This window comes from Oncorhynchus tshawytscha, linkage group LG18, assembly GCF_018296145.1.
Source record: "Oncorhynchus tshawytscha isolate Ot180627B linkage group LG18, Otsh_v2.0, whole genome shotgun sequence".
NCBI classification, from domain to species: Eukaryota; Metazoa; Chordata; class Actinopteri; order Salmoniformes; family Salmonidae; genus Oncorhynchus; species Oncorhynchus tshawytscha.
In genome coordinates this window covers 4761497-4778415 of record NC_056446.1, presented here as the reverse complement: position 1 = coordinate 4778415, position 16919 = coordinate 4761497, and the positions used below count along the sequence as shown (strand labels likewise).

Below are 16919 nucleotides of genomic sequence, written 5' to 3'. Positions count from 1 at the left end.
TCATTTTCTGGAATTTTCCAAGCTGTTTAAAGGCACAGTCAATTTAGGGTATGTAAACTTCTGACCCACTGGAATTGTGATACAGTGAATTATAAGTTAAATAATCTGTCTGTTAACAATTGTTGGAAAAATTCTTGCACCGAGAAAATGTCCTAACCGACTTGCCAAAACTATAGTTTGTGAATGAGAATTTTGTGGAGTGGTTGAAAAATTAGTTTTAATGACTCCAACCTAGGTGTATGTAAACTTCCGACTTCAACTGCATATACTGAGATCATGTGACAGACCATGTGACACTTATAGTCCACCTGTGTGCAATCTATTTAATTAATTATGTGACTTCTGAAGGTAATTGGTTTCACCAGATCTTATTTAGGGGCTTCAGAGCAAGGGGATGAATACATATGCACCCACCACTTTTACATTTTACAATTTTTTATATTTTTTAAACAAGTTATTTTTTTCATTTCACTTCATCAATTTGTACTATTTTGTGTATGTCCATTACATGAAATCTAAATAAAAATCAATTGAAATTACAGGTAGTAATGCAAGAAAATAGGAAAAACGCCAAGAGGGGTGAATACTTTTGCAAGGCACTGTATCTATGTATAGTCATTTTACCCCTACCTACATAAACAGTACCAGTCAAAAGTTTGGACGCACCTACTCATTCAAGGGTTTCTTTATTTGTACTATTTTATACATTGTATTTTAAAAGTGAAGACATCAACTATGAAATAACACATATTGAATCATGTGTTAAACACATAGAAATATAAGTAGCCACCCGTTGCCTTGATGACAGCTTTGCATTCTCTTGGGATTCTCTCAACCAGCTTCACCTGGAATACTTTTCCAACAGTCTTGAAGGAGTTCCCACATATGCTGAACACTTGTTGGCTGCTTTTCCTTCACTATGTGGTCCAACTCATCCCAGACCATCTCAATTGGGTTGAGGTCGGGTGATTGTGGAGGCCAGGTTATCTGATGCAGAACTCCATCACTCTCCTTATTTTTCAAATAGCCCTTACACAGCCTGGATATAGTCCCACTAAGTGCAAACCAGATGGGATGGCGTATCGCTGCAGATTGCTGTTGTAGACATACTGGTTAAGTGTGCCTTGAATTTTAAATAAATCACAGACAGTGTCACCAGAAAATCACCATCACACCTCCTCCTCCATGCTTCACAGTGGGAACCACACATGCGGAGATCATTTCTTGGTTACTGCATGATTCCATGTGTGTTATTTCATAGTTTTGGTGTCTTCGCTCTAGTTCTACAATGTAGAAAAAAGTCAACAAAGAAAAACCCTTGAATGAGTTGGTGTTTCCAAACTTTTGACTGGTACTGTACATATTACCACAATTACCTCGACTAACCTGTACCCCTGCACATTAACTCGGTACAGGTACCCCTTGTATATAGCCTTGTTTTTGTTATTTTATTGTTGCTCTTTTATTTTTTACTTTAGTTTATTTAGTAAATATGTTTCTTAACTCTTATTTATCTTAAACTGCATTGTTGGTTAAGGGTTTGCATGTAAACATTTCTACACCTGTTGTATTTGGCGAATGTGACAAATGCAATTTGATTTGATCAGTCACTCCAGGGAACGGTTTTCCACTGCTCCAGAGTAAAATGGTGGCTAGCTTTACACCACTCCAGCCAACACTTGGCATTGCTAATGGTGATCTTAGGCCTCTGTGCGGCTTCTCAGCTATGGAAACCCATTTAATGAAGCTCCCGACGAACAGTTATTGTGCTGTTGTTGCTTCCAGAGGCAGTTAAGAACTCAGGAGTGAGTGTTGCAACCAAGAACAGACCATTTGTACGCACCACACGCTTCAGCACTTGGCGGTCCCGTTTTGTGAGCTTGTATGGCCTACAATTTTGCGGCTCAATTGTCTTTTCTCCTTTTGTATAAATAGTGTACCTTGAAATAACAAGTACATTTAGTATACCATATTTGATATAGTCTAGCCCACTCATTGAACAGTATAATATTATTGTTTTCTATGTCACTGTTGTGTAGTTCTAAAATATGGTGAATCAGTTGTTTGAAATTGTAATGGTACCTAGCTACTACTGTGCTGTATTCTGATTGGTCAGATGTTTATTACTTGAGAACAATAAGTTAGTTGAATTGATGCATGGCTGTAAATGTGGTCAGTCAAAGATGATCTATTATATTGAGAAGATGGTCGACTGACCACTCTAACAATGGAAATACATATCCGCAAAGGTGACAGACAGGCTTTAGTAGGTGAGATCAGGTGGGAGCATTCTAGCCAATGGGAGGACATGTACGTGTGTGAATACCAGGCACATCTCCAATATAAAATCGGTTTTCACAAAGTTGCCGGAATCTCATGTGCATCTAATCTAAACATTATGAAACAAATATTACATCAAATCAGCCTCACCTATCAAAATAGCAATTAACTTTTATCTTGACCAAATTCAACACTCTCTCATTGCTCCCCATACTCACTTGTTCTGCTTAACACGTATTTACATGTGGACATATTTGTGGCGGAGTCGATCTTCTTGCTTTGCCTCTTCCTCTCTTCTCATCCGGCTCTTCTTCATGCAAAAGGGTAATCGATCTCCGTCCAGTGTTTGTCAACAAAGCGTCATACATCCACCACCTACAGAATTAAACTACACAGGTATCAAACTGACAGCAAAAGGATTTACGTTATACATTTATTCAAATGTTAATTCTGAGCAATTGGGAGGGGTAAACCATTAAATGGAGGATTCCAACAACAATATAACATTGATTTAAAACCCAGAGTTGTTTGTGTTTGGTAAGATGCAGTATGAGTGTATGATTGACAAGAAACCAAGTAAGTGAAATCATAAACATGGCATCTTTTTCTTTACTTTCTCCAGCACTTGACTCAGCCATTTTGGTGAGATTGTGTGTACTGTAGATAGCTGTGCTGCAGCAGTCAGTGGAGTTTGACAGAATGATAAATTGCCCTGACTGACTGTCAAGTTCCTGTTCCTTCTCCAAATGTTTTCTTGTTTGTTTATTGTTTTCCACCCTTTCTCTTGCCAACCAAAAAAATGCAGACTAATCATTAACTACATTTACTGAAGTGTGGCTATGGTATGGTATTTTAAATATATAATGTGGCTTTAATATGCTTCCTGTAAAGTACATTTGCTTCCTGTACAGTAACAAGAATAACAAAACAATGTTTGTGGAAGAGCAGCTGATTAAAGGAGATAAAGCAAAATTCCAATTCCAGTGGTTTTATACACCAGTGGAGGCTCCTCAGAGGAGGAAGGGGAGGACCATCCTCCTCAGTGAATTTAAAATGTAAAACATTAAAAGTTATCAATTTTAGATAAAACTATACAAAATATAATCACGTCACCAAATAGTTGTTTAAAACACACTATTTTGCAAAGAATGTCTACAGTAGCCTCAACAGCTCTCTGTAGAGTAGCACCGTGGTGTAGCCGGAGGACAGTTAGTTTCCGTCCTCCTCAGAGTACATTGACTTCAATACAAAACCTTAGGAGGCTTATGATTCTCACCCCCTTCCATAGATTTACACAGTAATTATGACAACTCCCAGAGGACGAGCTCCTGCCAATCAGAGTTCTTGCAGCATGAACTGACATGTTCTCCACCCAAGTATCAGATAATTAATATAGTACTGAAAGCATAATCTACAGCTTGCTAGCACTGCCGTGTATAAAATGTGGTGAGTAGTGGCTCATACAGACATGATCGCTACCATACTTACCCATTGATTCTTGAAGAATATAACTTATAAATGCCTCCAGAGCTTAGTTCACTGTCATACTTCACCAGAACCCAACATATAAGCTTGTAATACTCCAATACTTGTAAAAAAGAGAACATGTAAAGACTATATAGCTTCAAAACATGGTTAAAACTATAACGTTGATATCATGGATGGTCAGCCCTTTCATTCATAGCCCTGTCTATGAATTTGAAAGTGGTTACGTTTCTCCAGCCCCGTACTTCAGTTATTTTACTGAAACAGAGGCAGTGAAACACTTGGTTATTGTTTCAACTGCTGATTGCAGCTTTAAAGCCCACGACTATTAACATCTACTGGTGCTGGTGAATACCTACCACATACAGTGGCAAGAAAAAGTATGTGAACCCTTTGGAATTATCTGGATTTCTGCATAAATTGGTCAGAAAATTAGATCTGATCTTCATCTAAGTCACAACAGACAAACAGTCAGCTTAAACTAATTACACACAAATGATTGTATTTTTCTTGTCTATATTGAATACATAATTTAAACATTCACAGTGTAGGTTGGAAAAAATATATGAACCCCTAGGCTAATGACTTCTCCAAAAGCTAATTGGAGTCAGGAGTCAGCTAACCTGGAGTACAATCATGGGTTAGAGCTGCCCTGCCCTATAAATAAAACTCACAACATTTTAGTTTGCTATTCACAAGAAGCATTGTCTGATGTGAACTATGCCTCGAATAGAAGATATCTCAGAAGACCTAATATTAAGAACTGTTGACTTGCATAAAGCTGGAAAGGGTTACACAAGTATCTCTAAAAGCCTTGATCTTCATCAGTCCGCGGTAAGACAAATTGTCTACAAATGTAGAAAGTACAGCACTGTTTCTACTCTCCTTAGGAGTGGCCACAGAGCAGAATTCCCAATGAGGTTAAGAAGAATCCTAATGTCAGCTAATGACTTACAGAAATCTCTGGAACATGCTAACATCTCTGTTGACTAGTCCACTATACGTAAAACACTAAACAAGAATGGTGTTCATGGGAGGACACCACGGAAGAAGCCACTGCTGTCCAAAAAAAAACATTGCTGTACGTCTGAAGTTCGCAAAGAGCATTTGGATGTTCCACAGCGCTGCTGGTAAAATATTCTGTGGACAGATGAACCTAAGGTTGAGTTGTTTGGAAGGAACACACAACACTATGTGTGAACTAAAAAAGCCACAACACACCAACATCAAAACCTCTTCCCAACTGTAAAGTATGGTGAAGAGAGCATCATAGATTGGAGCTGCTTTGCTGCCTCAGGGCCTGGACAGCTTGCTATTATCGATGGAAAAATGAATTCCCAAGTTTATAAAGACATTTTGCAGGAGAATGTAAGGCTATCTGTCCGCCAATTGAAGCTCAACAGAAGTTGGGTGATGTACCAGACAACGACCCTTGCGGAGGGAATAGTATCACCGCCTGGTACGGCAACTGCTCCGCCCACAACCGTATGGCTCTCCAGAGGGTAGTGAGGTCTGCACAACGCATCACCGGGGGCAAACTACCTGCCCTCCAGGACACCTACACCACCCGATGTCACAGGAAGGCCATAAAGATCATCAAGGACAACAACCACCCGAGCCACTGCCTGTTCACCCCGCTATCATCCAGAAGGCGAGGTCAGTACAGGTGCATCAAAGCTGGGACCGAGAGACTGAAAAACAGCTTCTATCTCAAGGCCATCAGACTGTTAAACAGCCACCACTAACATTGAGTGGCTGCTGCCAACACACTGACTCAACTCCAGCCACTTTAATAATGGGAATTGATGTAAAATATATCACTAGCCACTTTAAACAATGCTACTTAATATAATGTTTACATACCCTACATTATTTCTCATATGTATACGTATATACTGTACTCTGTATCATCTACTGCATCTTTATGTAATACATGTATCACTAGCCACTTTAAACTATGCCACTTTGTTTACATACTCATCTCATATGTATATACTGTACTCGATACCATCTACTGCATCTTGCCTATGCCGCTCTGTACCATCACTCATATATCTTTATGTACATATTCGTATATTCTTTATCCCTTTACACTTGTGTGTATAAGGTAGTAGTTTTGGAATTGTTAACTAGATTACTCGTTGGTTATTACTGAATTGTCAGAACTAGAAGCACAAGCATTTCGCTACACTCGCATTAACATCTGCTAACCATGTGTATGTGACAAATACCATTTGATTTGATTTGATTTGACATCCTCTACAAAAATGGCTTCAACAGAAGAAAATACACCTTCTGGAGTGGCCCATTCTTGACAACCCGATTTGAGATGCTGTGGCATGACCTCACGAGAGATGTTCATACCAAACATCCCAAGAATATTGCTGAACTGAAACAGTTTTGTAAAGAGGAATTGTCCAAAATTCCCTGACCGTTGTGCAGTTCTGATCTGCAACGACAGAAAATGTTTGGTTGAGTTTATTGCTGCTAAAGGAGGATTAACCAGTTATTAAGTCCAAGGGTTCACATACTTTCCCCATCCTGCACGGTGAATGTTTACACGATGTGTTCAATAAAGACATACATGTATAATTGTTTGTTTTTTGTTTAAGCAGACTGTATTTGTCTATTGTTGTGACTTAGATGAAGATCAGATCAAATGTTATGACCAATTTATGGAGAAGTCGAGGTAATTCCAAAGGGTTCACAAGCTAGGAAAGGAGGAAATAACTATAGGAAAGGGGGAAAGGGAACTAGGAAAGGAGGCTTAGAAGGGATAAGAGGAAAAGAGCTAGGAAGGGAAAAGAGAAACGTAAAAGCTAGGAAATGAAAGGATAAGGAAAAGGATTTTTAAAAAGAGAACAGAAGGAGGGAAGGAAACAAAGTTAGGATAGGAGTCAAGGGATGTAGGAAAGCAGGAAAGGAAGCAAGACTATTATGAATTAAGGGATGTAGGATTGGAGGAAAGAATTAAAGGGATCTAGGAGAGTCTGAATAAATTCCTACTGAGGCTGATCCAATACCTGCTGACTCAACTCCTACTGTGATCGACGCCTACTCCGACTCCTACTGAGATCGACTCCGACTCCTACTGAGATCGACTCAGACTCCGACTGAGATCGACTCAGACTCCTACTGAGATCGACTCAGACTCCTACTGAGATCGACTCAGACTCCTACTGAGATCGACCCAGACTCCTACTGAGATCGACCCAGACTCCTACTGAGATCGACCCAGACTCCTACTGAGATCGACCCAGACTCCTACTGAGATCGACCCAGACTCCTACTGAGATCGACTCAGACTCCTACTGAGATCGACCCAGACTCCTACTGAGATCGACCCAGACTCCTACTGAGATCGACCCAGACTCCTACTGAGATCGACCCAGACTCCTACTGAGATCGACTCAGACTCCTACTGAGATCGACCCAGACTCCTACTGAGATCGACCCAGACTCCTACTGAGATCGACCCAGACTCCTACTGAGATCGACTCAGACTCCTACTGAGATCGACCCAGACTCCTACTGAGATCGACCCAGACTCCTACTGAGATCGACTCAGACTCCTACTGAGATCGACTCCGGCTGACTCCGACTCCTACTGACACTAGCTATGTTTCCATTGACATGCCAATCAAGTACATGTATTTATTAAGCCGTTTTTACATCAGCCGATGTCACAGTGTCCAGTGAAAGTTGTCAACATTTAGAAAGAAAATAGATGTGACAATTGCCTACTAGAGTGCATTTCCATTTAACTATCTTCTGTCAATAAAAATAACTTGATGTAATGACGTCACACCTGAAATAACAACTTTTTAGCAAAAATCTACAGCGTCGAATAAAAATCTAGTGGTTGAAGTGTTTCCATTACCCACTAAGGCAAATTGTGCATTAATAAATTGGTGACAACCTGTATACCCCCTCCCACCTATCTGTTTCATGTCTCAGATAGCATGTGAAAGCCAGCATGGATAGAATGCAATAATTGATTAATATTCTAATAATTATCATGTGCCAGCGTGTCACCGCGGATCGGCTGTCTACGCTAGTCCGTGCCATTGTGAATCTTACATTCCTGTAGATCTGAAATAATTGAATGATGAAACTTGCAAGCCAACCAGAAAAAGCAAAGCGAAGCAATTTAAGCATTCTTGAAAGTCAGGACAATCCTTGTCCTGTGAAGTTGAAAATGTTTTATTTTGCAAGCAGTAATTAAATGTAGAGTGCAACTTATAGTTACGTGATGACATCACGTGCCCAGCGATTCGGCAATCATAATGATAATCACCCAAATGATTCGGCAATCATAATGTATTAAAAAAACACAGTTTCCATCGTCATTTGTTGCAATAAAGAAAGTTAGACAAAATAAAAATCCACCCGTCGAACAGATACATTTTTTGTTGATCTTTAGAAAATGTCTGTCTGCTGTTTCCATTACACATTGCATTAATTTTTTTGGCGACATTGCTTTTGTCGAATAAACTTGGGTCAATAGAAACTTGCTTAATGACTCAATTCTTACTGAGAGAGTCAACTCCTACTGTCAATGACTCAACTCTTACTGAGATCGACTTAATTCATACTGACACTGACTCAAGTTCTACTGACTCAGCACCTGAGACTGACTCAACTCCTACTGACAGTGACTCAACTCCTAGTGAGAATGACTTAACTCCTGACAACGATGCAATTCTTACTGAGACAGAGTGTACTAATATGGACACCGTATGTGAAATGCTTTTAATCCTATCTACATTATGTATGGACACATTTTTCCTAGCCACATGTGGCTAAACATTTGAATACAAAATGTTACCGAAATAATACTACAGGTGACAAAGGTGGGGTCCTCAGTCAGGTATGACTCAGTGGGTTTTAGATCCGCTGTATTAATCGAGTCCCGGCTAAGATGTTAATGTTCCAGATTGACAATAAACTCTGGAGGTTGATGTGTCAAGGCAGAGAAACTGTTTTTGAAGAGACACGGTGTGAAAGGAAAAGGGTTCTGGCCCGTACCTTGAGCAGGCCTAGAGGGGAGCCGCTGAGAAAGCCACTACGTGGGTAGTACTCTATTTTCAAGAGTTTAAAGGATAAATGGATGTAAAAATGCAGCCTGTGCTATAATGGATTTCTCTGTGGTGCTCGTGCTATCTGTGTGTTGCAGCCCTAGAGGAAATGTACTCCGTGCTCCCTACACAATGTGGGAAATTGCTTACTGTGACTGCACTGAATACAAAAATTAACCTCTCTATGATTTCTTTAATTTGTTTGGAGTGACATCTCCCTCAGGTGTGAGGGGCTCCTCTGAAGTTTCCGAATACCTCTCAACACACACCGTCAGTGTCTTCTCTCAATGAAGTTCTCAGTGACTCAGGACCTTTGCATGGTTTTGTTCAACCAGGCAATTGTTGAGTGCTAATGGACCTGTGTGTGATATCTTTTTTTTTAAAGCCAGTGGCTCAAATTTTCCTTCACTTTTTCGTCAGATTGTATACAATTTGTCACAATGCTACTTCTTGAGGTGGTTGAGTAGAGGTGGTCAGGGTTGAAACACTTAATACAGTAATGGATACTCCAAGGATACATTTCTTATTACAGGCCTGCTGACCTTAGTAATTTCCCCTTCCCCTTTCTAATCAATAAGATAACCAGGGTTTCAATGTGCAGTCTGGGTAAGAGGAGACACACAGAATTCAGAAGCATAGACAATTTGTAGGGTGAATCTACTGTTGAGAAGTGCCCTTCTTTCAAACTCGCATTGAAGTATATTGACATTAACACACCGTAAAACTTCAATTAAACTCTGAATCTCAAATAGCCACCTGTCCCTTTTAATAGCCAGGCAACGGCACACATTCCAGCAAATAAACGGCTGTTTCAAATAATCACTGGGTCTAAATGAATTGTTTACTAGGTTACAATGTTTGATGTTTGACTTGTTACATTAAATCATTCAGTAATGACTTGAAAAATGATGGCAATCATCCGTTTTTATCGCCAGTAAGAAACTGCTAGCTAACTGGCAAGCACAAAAACAGTCAACAACTTCGGGATTACAGGACACTAGAAATTGGCCCTTTAATGGTGAAAGTAAAAACTGCCGTAAATGCAGAGTCGGAGAATAATCATTGAAGTTGTTTTTGGTGACAAGTGGCACGAGGAGTGTTGTACAAAACAAAACCATCAGGATAATATAAATGGCACTGGAGGGAATAGCAGCTGTTTTACAGGCTCCTGACCAATTGTATTTTTGTTCATAATGTTTCCGCCATCATTTCCGATGACCGAAAAGACATTCTGAACATCAGATCACTAACCTCGATTTGGATGAGATTTTCTACTTCAATGAGCGAATGACATACTGCACATCCCGGACCAGGCCCAAATCCCCGACACTCGAAGGAGGAAGAGGCGCCATTATAGAGGCTGGCGTGCGGGATACCTGACGAGACTATGTCGGCAAGTGGATAAACCACCACTGCCCTCAATTTCATTGGAGAATGTGCAATCACTGGTGAATAAACTGGACATGCTCCTATCAACGTGATCTGAAGAATTTGTTATGTTCCCCAACATGAAAACCAAAAATTGTCAGGTGGGGTTTTAGAAGGGGTTTTGAAAGACACTCATGAGGGTGTCCGCTGAAAATTGACTAGCAACAACAACTGGGACCTAAAAGACACCCACCATGAGCTCCAACTAAATTTGCCCTAGAGGAAGCAAACAAAAGAAAAGCCCACACCAAACTTAAATATAGGAAGCAAACCAAAAAGTGGAGCAAAACTTACAGGGAAGATTAGATAAAGGATTGTTTGTTTAGAAATCAAATAGGGAGAGCCAACTAAAGGTGTTACCCCTGTCATCTTTCAAGACAACTGGAGCACTGGGCCAGACCCTCGTAAATATCCACTGGGCCAGCACAGGTGAAACACCTTCCCACTTACGAGATGGACAAGCCAGCACAGGTGTAAAACATACTGCCTAACGAGGTGACGCCAATCTGTTAACAAACTAATATCCTATGTTTCTCCGAGTCTTGGCTGAACAAGGACATGGTAAATATAAATCTAACTCATCGGTAGGACAGAACAGCAGCGTCGGTAAAACTCAGGGGGGTAGTGTGTGTCTCTCTCAACAGCTAGTGCTGTTGTTAACACTTCTTATGGTATAGGGGACGCTTGCGTCCCACTTGGCCAAAAGCCAGGGAAAATGCAGTGCGTCAAATTCAAATAATATTATATAAAAATCTAATTTTCATTAAATCACACATGTAAGATACTAAATTAAAGCTTCACTCATTGTGAATCCAGCCAACATGTCAGATTTTAAAAAGGCTTTTCTTTTGTTGGCACTCCAATATGTCCCATAAACATCACAATTGGTCCTTTTGTTTGATTAATTCCGTCCATATATATCCAAAATGTCCATTTATTTGGCGTGTTTGATCCAGATAATAACAGCTTCCAAATTTCACAACGTCACTACAAAATATCTCAAAGGTTGCCTATAAACTTTGCCAAAACATTTCAAACTACTTTTGTAATACAACTTTAGGTATTTTTTAACGTTAATAATCGATCAAATTGAAGACGGTCTATCTGTTTTCAATAGAGGATGCGAGGAAACTAACGCTACTTTTCAAGTCTTGCGCACTCTCAACAGCGTTACCTTTTTCCAAGATGGCCGTACTTCTTCATTGCACAAAAGAATAACCGCAACCAAATTCCAAAGACGGGTGACACCCAGTAGAAGCAGTAGGAACTGAAAACAAGTGACTAAGAAATATCGTTTCCCAATGAGAACACACTGAACAGACAGAGACCTCAGGGGTTTTGGGGTTTTGCCTGCTACATAAGTTCTGTTATACTCACAGACATGATTCAAACAGTTTTAGAAACTTCAGAGTGTTGTCTATCCAAATCTACTAATAATATGCATATCTTATATTCTTGGCACGAGTAGCAGGAAGTTGAAATTGGCCACGATATTTATCCAAAATTGAAAATGCTGCCCCCTATATCTTAAGAAGTTAACAAAGGTAGTGTTGAGGTCCTGCTCGCCTAAGTTAGAATAAGTAATGATAAGCTGTAGACCATACTATTTGGTAACCATAGTGACTACATGGAACTATATTCCACATCAAGTAACTCATGCAAGCAGTAAAATTAGATAAAAATACAGATAAAAATACACTTTATTGAACAGTGGGGACTGTGAAATAACACAAACACAGACACATGCATGCTCACACATGATAACATACACACGTACATGTGGATTTTGTGTTGTAGATATGGTGTAGTAGAGTAGTGGCCTGTGGGCACACACTTAATGTGTTTTGAAATGTGTTGTTAATGTATTGTAATGTTTTAAAAATGTTGCTGGACACCAGGAAGAGTAGCTGCTGCCTTGGGGATCCAAAATAAATACAAATAGAAACATTTTCGTAGCTGTCTACTTACCACCACAAACCGAGCTGTATAGAGCCATTAACGTGCTGTATAGAGCCATTAGCAAACAAGAAAATACCCTCCTAGTGGCCGGTGATTTTAACTCATTTCTACCAGCATGTCACCTGTGCAACTAGAGGCGAAAAACTAGATTACCGTTACTCCACACACAGAGGCGCATACAAAGCTTTCACTCACCAACCATTTGGCCATAACCATAACTCTATCCTCCTGATTCCTGCTTACAAGCAAAAATTCAAACAGGAAGTACAAGTGATGGCCTCAATACAGAAGTGTTCCGATGAAGCGGATGCTAAGCTACAGGACGGTTTAGCACAGACTGGAATATGTTCCAGGTTTCATCCGATTGATTGAGGAGTTTCAATGGCACGTTGTGTTAGCTAATCCAAGTTTATCATTTTAAAAGGCTAATTAATCATTAGAAAACCCTTTTGCAATTATGTTAGCACAGCTGAAAACTGTTGTGTTGATTAAAGAAGCAATACAACTGGCCTTCTTTAGACTAGTTGAGTATCTAGAGCGTCAGCATTTGTGGATTCGATTACAGGCTCAAAATGGCCAGAAACAAAGAAATGTATTCTGAAACTCGTCAGTCTATTCTTGTTCGGAGAAATGAAGGCTATGCCATGCGAGAAATTGCCAAGAAACTGAAGATCTCAGACAACGCTGTGTACTAATCCCTTCACAGAACAGAGCAAACTGGCTCTAACCAGAATAGAAAGAGGAGTGTGAGTCCCCGGTGCACAACTGAGCAAGAGGACAAGTACATTAGAGTGTCTAGTTTGAGAAACAGACGCCTCACAAGTCCTCAACTGGCAGCTTCATTAAATAGTACCCGCAAAACACCAGTCTCAACGTCAACAGTGAAGAGGCGACTCCGGAATGCTGGCCTTCTAGGCAGAGTTGCAAAGAAAAAGCCATATCTCTGAATGGCCAATAAAAAGACAAGATTATGATGGGCAAAAGAACACAGACACTGGACAGAGGACGATTGGAAAATAGTGTTATGGACAGACACATCTAAGTTTGAAGTGTTAGGATCACAAAGAGGAAGATTTGTGAGATGCAGAAAAAATGTAAAGATGCTGGAGGAGTGTTTGACACCATCTGTCAAGCAATGTGGAGGCAATGTGATGGTCCGGGGGTGCTTTGGTAGTGGTAAAGTGGGAGATTTGTACAGGGTTAAAGGGATCTTGAAGAGGGAAGGTTATGATTCCATTTTGCAACGCCATGCCATACCCTGTGGATGGCGCTTAATTCAAGGACATTTCTTCCTACAACAGGACAGTGACCCAAACACAGCTCCAAACTATGAAATAACTATTTAGGGAAGAAGCAGTCAGCCGGTATTCTGTCTATAATGGAGTGGCCAGCACAGTCACTGGATGTCAACCCTATTGAGCTGCTGTGGGAGCAGCTTGACCGTATGGTACGTAAGAAGTGCCCATCAAGACAATCCAACTTGTGAGAGGTGCTTCAGGAAGCATGGGGTGAAATCTCTTCAGATCACCTCAACAAATTGACAATTAGAATGCCAAAGGTCTGCAAGGCTGTAATTGATGCAAATGGAGGATTCTTTGATGAAAGGACACAATTATTATTTCAATTAAAAATCATTATTTAAAATCGTGTCAACACCTTGACTGTTTCCTATTCATTTTGCAACTAATTTCATGTACAGTTGAAGTCGGAAGTTTACATACACTTAGGTTGGAGTCATTAAAACTTGTTTTTCAACCACTCTACACATTTCTTGTAAACAAACTATAGTTTTGTCAAGTCGGTTAGGACATCTACTTTGTGCATGACACAAGTAATTTTTCCAACAATTGTTTACAGACAGATTATTTCACTTATATTTCACTGTATCACAATTCCAGTGGATCAGAAGTTTACATACACTAAGTTGACAGTGCCTCTAAACAGCTTGGAAAATTCCAGAAAATTATGTCATGGCTTTAGAAGCTTCTGATAGGCTAATTGACATCATTCGAGTCAATTGGAAGTGTACCTGTGGATGTTTTTCAAGGCCTACCTTCAAACTCAGTGCCTCTTTGCTTGATATCATGGGAAAATCTAAAGAAATCAGCCAAGACCTCAGAAGAAAAATGTATACCTCCACAAGTCTGGTTCATCCTTGGGAGCAATTTCCATACTCCTGAAGGTACCACGTTCATCTGTACAAACAATAGTATGGGACCGTGCAGCCGTCATACCGCTCAGGAAGTAGATGCGTTCTGTGTTCTAGAAATGTTCTAGAGATGAACATACTTTGGTGCAACACTCACCCGTAGCACGCGCTCCAGCAGGTGTATCTCACTGATCATCCCTAAAGCCAACACCTCATTTGGCCGCCTTTCGTTCCAGTTCTCTGCTGCCTGTGACTGGAACAAATTGCAAAAATTGCTGAAGTTGGAGACTTTTATCTCCCTCACCAACTTCAAACATCTGCTATCTGAGCAGCTAACCAAGCGCTGCAGCTGTACATAGTCTATCAGTAAATAGCCCACCCAATTTTACCTACCTCATCCCCATACTGTTTATATTTCTTTACTTTTCTGCTCTTTTGCACACCAATATCTCTACCTGTACATGACCATCTGATCATTTATCACTCCAGTGTTAATCTGCAAAATTGTAATTATTCGCCTACCTCCTCCTGCCTTTTGCACACAATGTATATAGACTCTCTTTTTTTCTACTGTGTTATTGACTTGTTAATTGTTTACTCCATGTGTAACTCTGTTGTCTGTTCACACTGCTATGCTTTATCTTGGCCAGATCGCAGTTGCAAATGAGAACTTGTTCTCAACTAGCCTACCTGGTTAAATAAAGGTGAAAAAATATATTATAATAATACTTTGGTGCGAAAAGTGAAAATCAATCCCAGAACAACAGCAAATGATCTTGTGAAGATGCTGGAGGAAAAAGGTACAAAAGTATCTATATCGACATTAAAATGAGTCCTATATCGACATAACCTGTTGTTGTTGGGATGTTTTTCATCGGCAGGGACTGGGAAACTAGCTTTTTGGCCATCAAGAAAAATGCTTTGTCTGGCACAAACCCAACACCTTCATCACCCTGAGAACACCATCTCCACTGTGAAGCATGGTGGTGGCAGCATCATGCTGTGGGGATTTTTTTAATCTGCAGGGACTGGGAAACTGGTTAGAATTGAAGGAATGATGGATGGCGCTAAATACAGGGAAATTCTTGAGGGAAACCTGTTTCAGTCATTTAGAGATTTGAGACTGGGAGGGAGGTTCACCTTCCAGCAGGACAATGACACTAAGCATACTGCTAAAGCAACATCCGAGTGGTTTAAGGGGAAACATTTAAATGTCTTGGAATGGCCTAGTCAAAGCCCAGACCTCAGTCCAATTGAGAATCTGTGGTATGACTTAAATAATATTGCTGTACACCAGCGTAACACATCCAACTTGAAGGAGCTTGAGCAGTTTTGCCTTGAAGAATGGGTGAAAATCTCAGTGGCTTGATGTGCCAAGCTTATCCCATATCCCAAGAAATTTGCAGCTGTATTGCTACAAAAGGTGGCTCTACAAGGTACTGACTTCGGAGGGGGTGAATAGTTACAGTGGAGAGAACAAGTATTTGATACACTGCCGATTTTGCAGGTTTTCCTACTTACAAAGCATTTAGAGGTCTGTAATTGTTTTATCTTAGGTACACTTCAACTATGAGAGACGGAATCTAAAACAAAAATCCAGAAAATCACATTGTATGATTTTTAAGTAATTAATTAGCATTTTATTGCATGACATAAGTATTTGATCACCTACCAACCAGTAAGAATTCCGGCTCTTACAGACCTGTTCGTTTTTCTTTAAGAAGCCCTCCTGTTCTCCACTCATAACCTGCATTAGCTGCACCTGTTTGAACTCGTTACCTGTATAAAAGACACCTGTCCACACACGCAATCAAACAGACTCCAACCTCTCCACAATGGCCAAGACCAGAGAGCTGTGTAAGGACATTAGAGAAAAAATTGTAGACCTGCACAAGGCTGGTATGGGCTACAGGACAATAGGCAAGCAGCTTGGTGAGAAGGCAACAACTGTTGGTGCAATTATTAGAAAATGGAAGAAGTTCAAGATGACGGTCAATCCCCCTCGGTCTGGGGCTCCATGCAAGATCTCACATCGTGGGGCATCAATGATCATGAGGAAGGTGAGGGATCAGCCCAGAACTACACGGCAGGACCTGGTCAATGACCTGAAGAGAGCTGGGACCACAGTCTCAAAGAAAACCATTAGTAACACACTATGCGGTCATGGATTAAAATCCTGCAGCGCACGCAAGGTCCCCCTGCTCAAGCCAGTGCATGTCCAGGCCCGTCTGAAGTTTGCCAATGACCATCTGGATGATCCAGAGGAGGAACGGGAGAAGGTCATGTGGTCTGATGAGACAAAAAGACAGCTTTTTGGTCTAAACTCCACTCGCCGTGTTTGGAGGAAGAATAAGGATGAGTACAACCCCAAGAACACCATCCCAACCGTGAAGCATGGAGGTGGAAACATCATTTTTTGGGGATGCTTTTCTGCAAAGGGGACAGGACGACTGCACCATATTGAGGGTTGGATTGATGGGGCCATGTTTCATGAGATCTTGGCCAACAACCTCCTTCCCTCAGTAAGAGCATTGAAGATG

The 16919-nt window shown here is 40.5% G+C and overlaps 1 protein-coding gene across 2 annotated transcripts in view; it reads left to right on the top strand.

The window, feature by feature from the left end:
* negr1 (neuronal growth regulator 1) overlaps positions 1 to 16919 on the top strand; it is a 382271-nt gene that overhangs the window by 191778 nt on the left and 173574 nt on the right. The gene's annotated exons all lie outside the window — the stretch shown is intronic.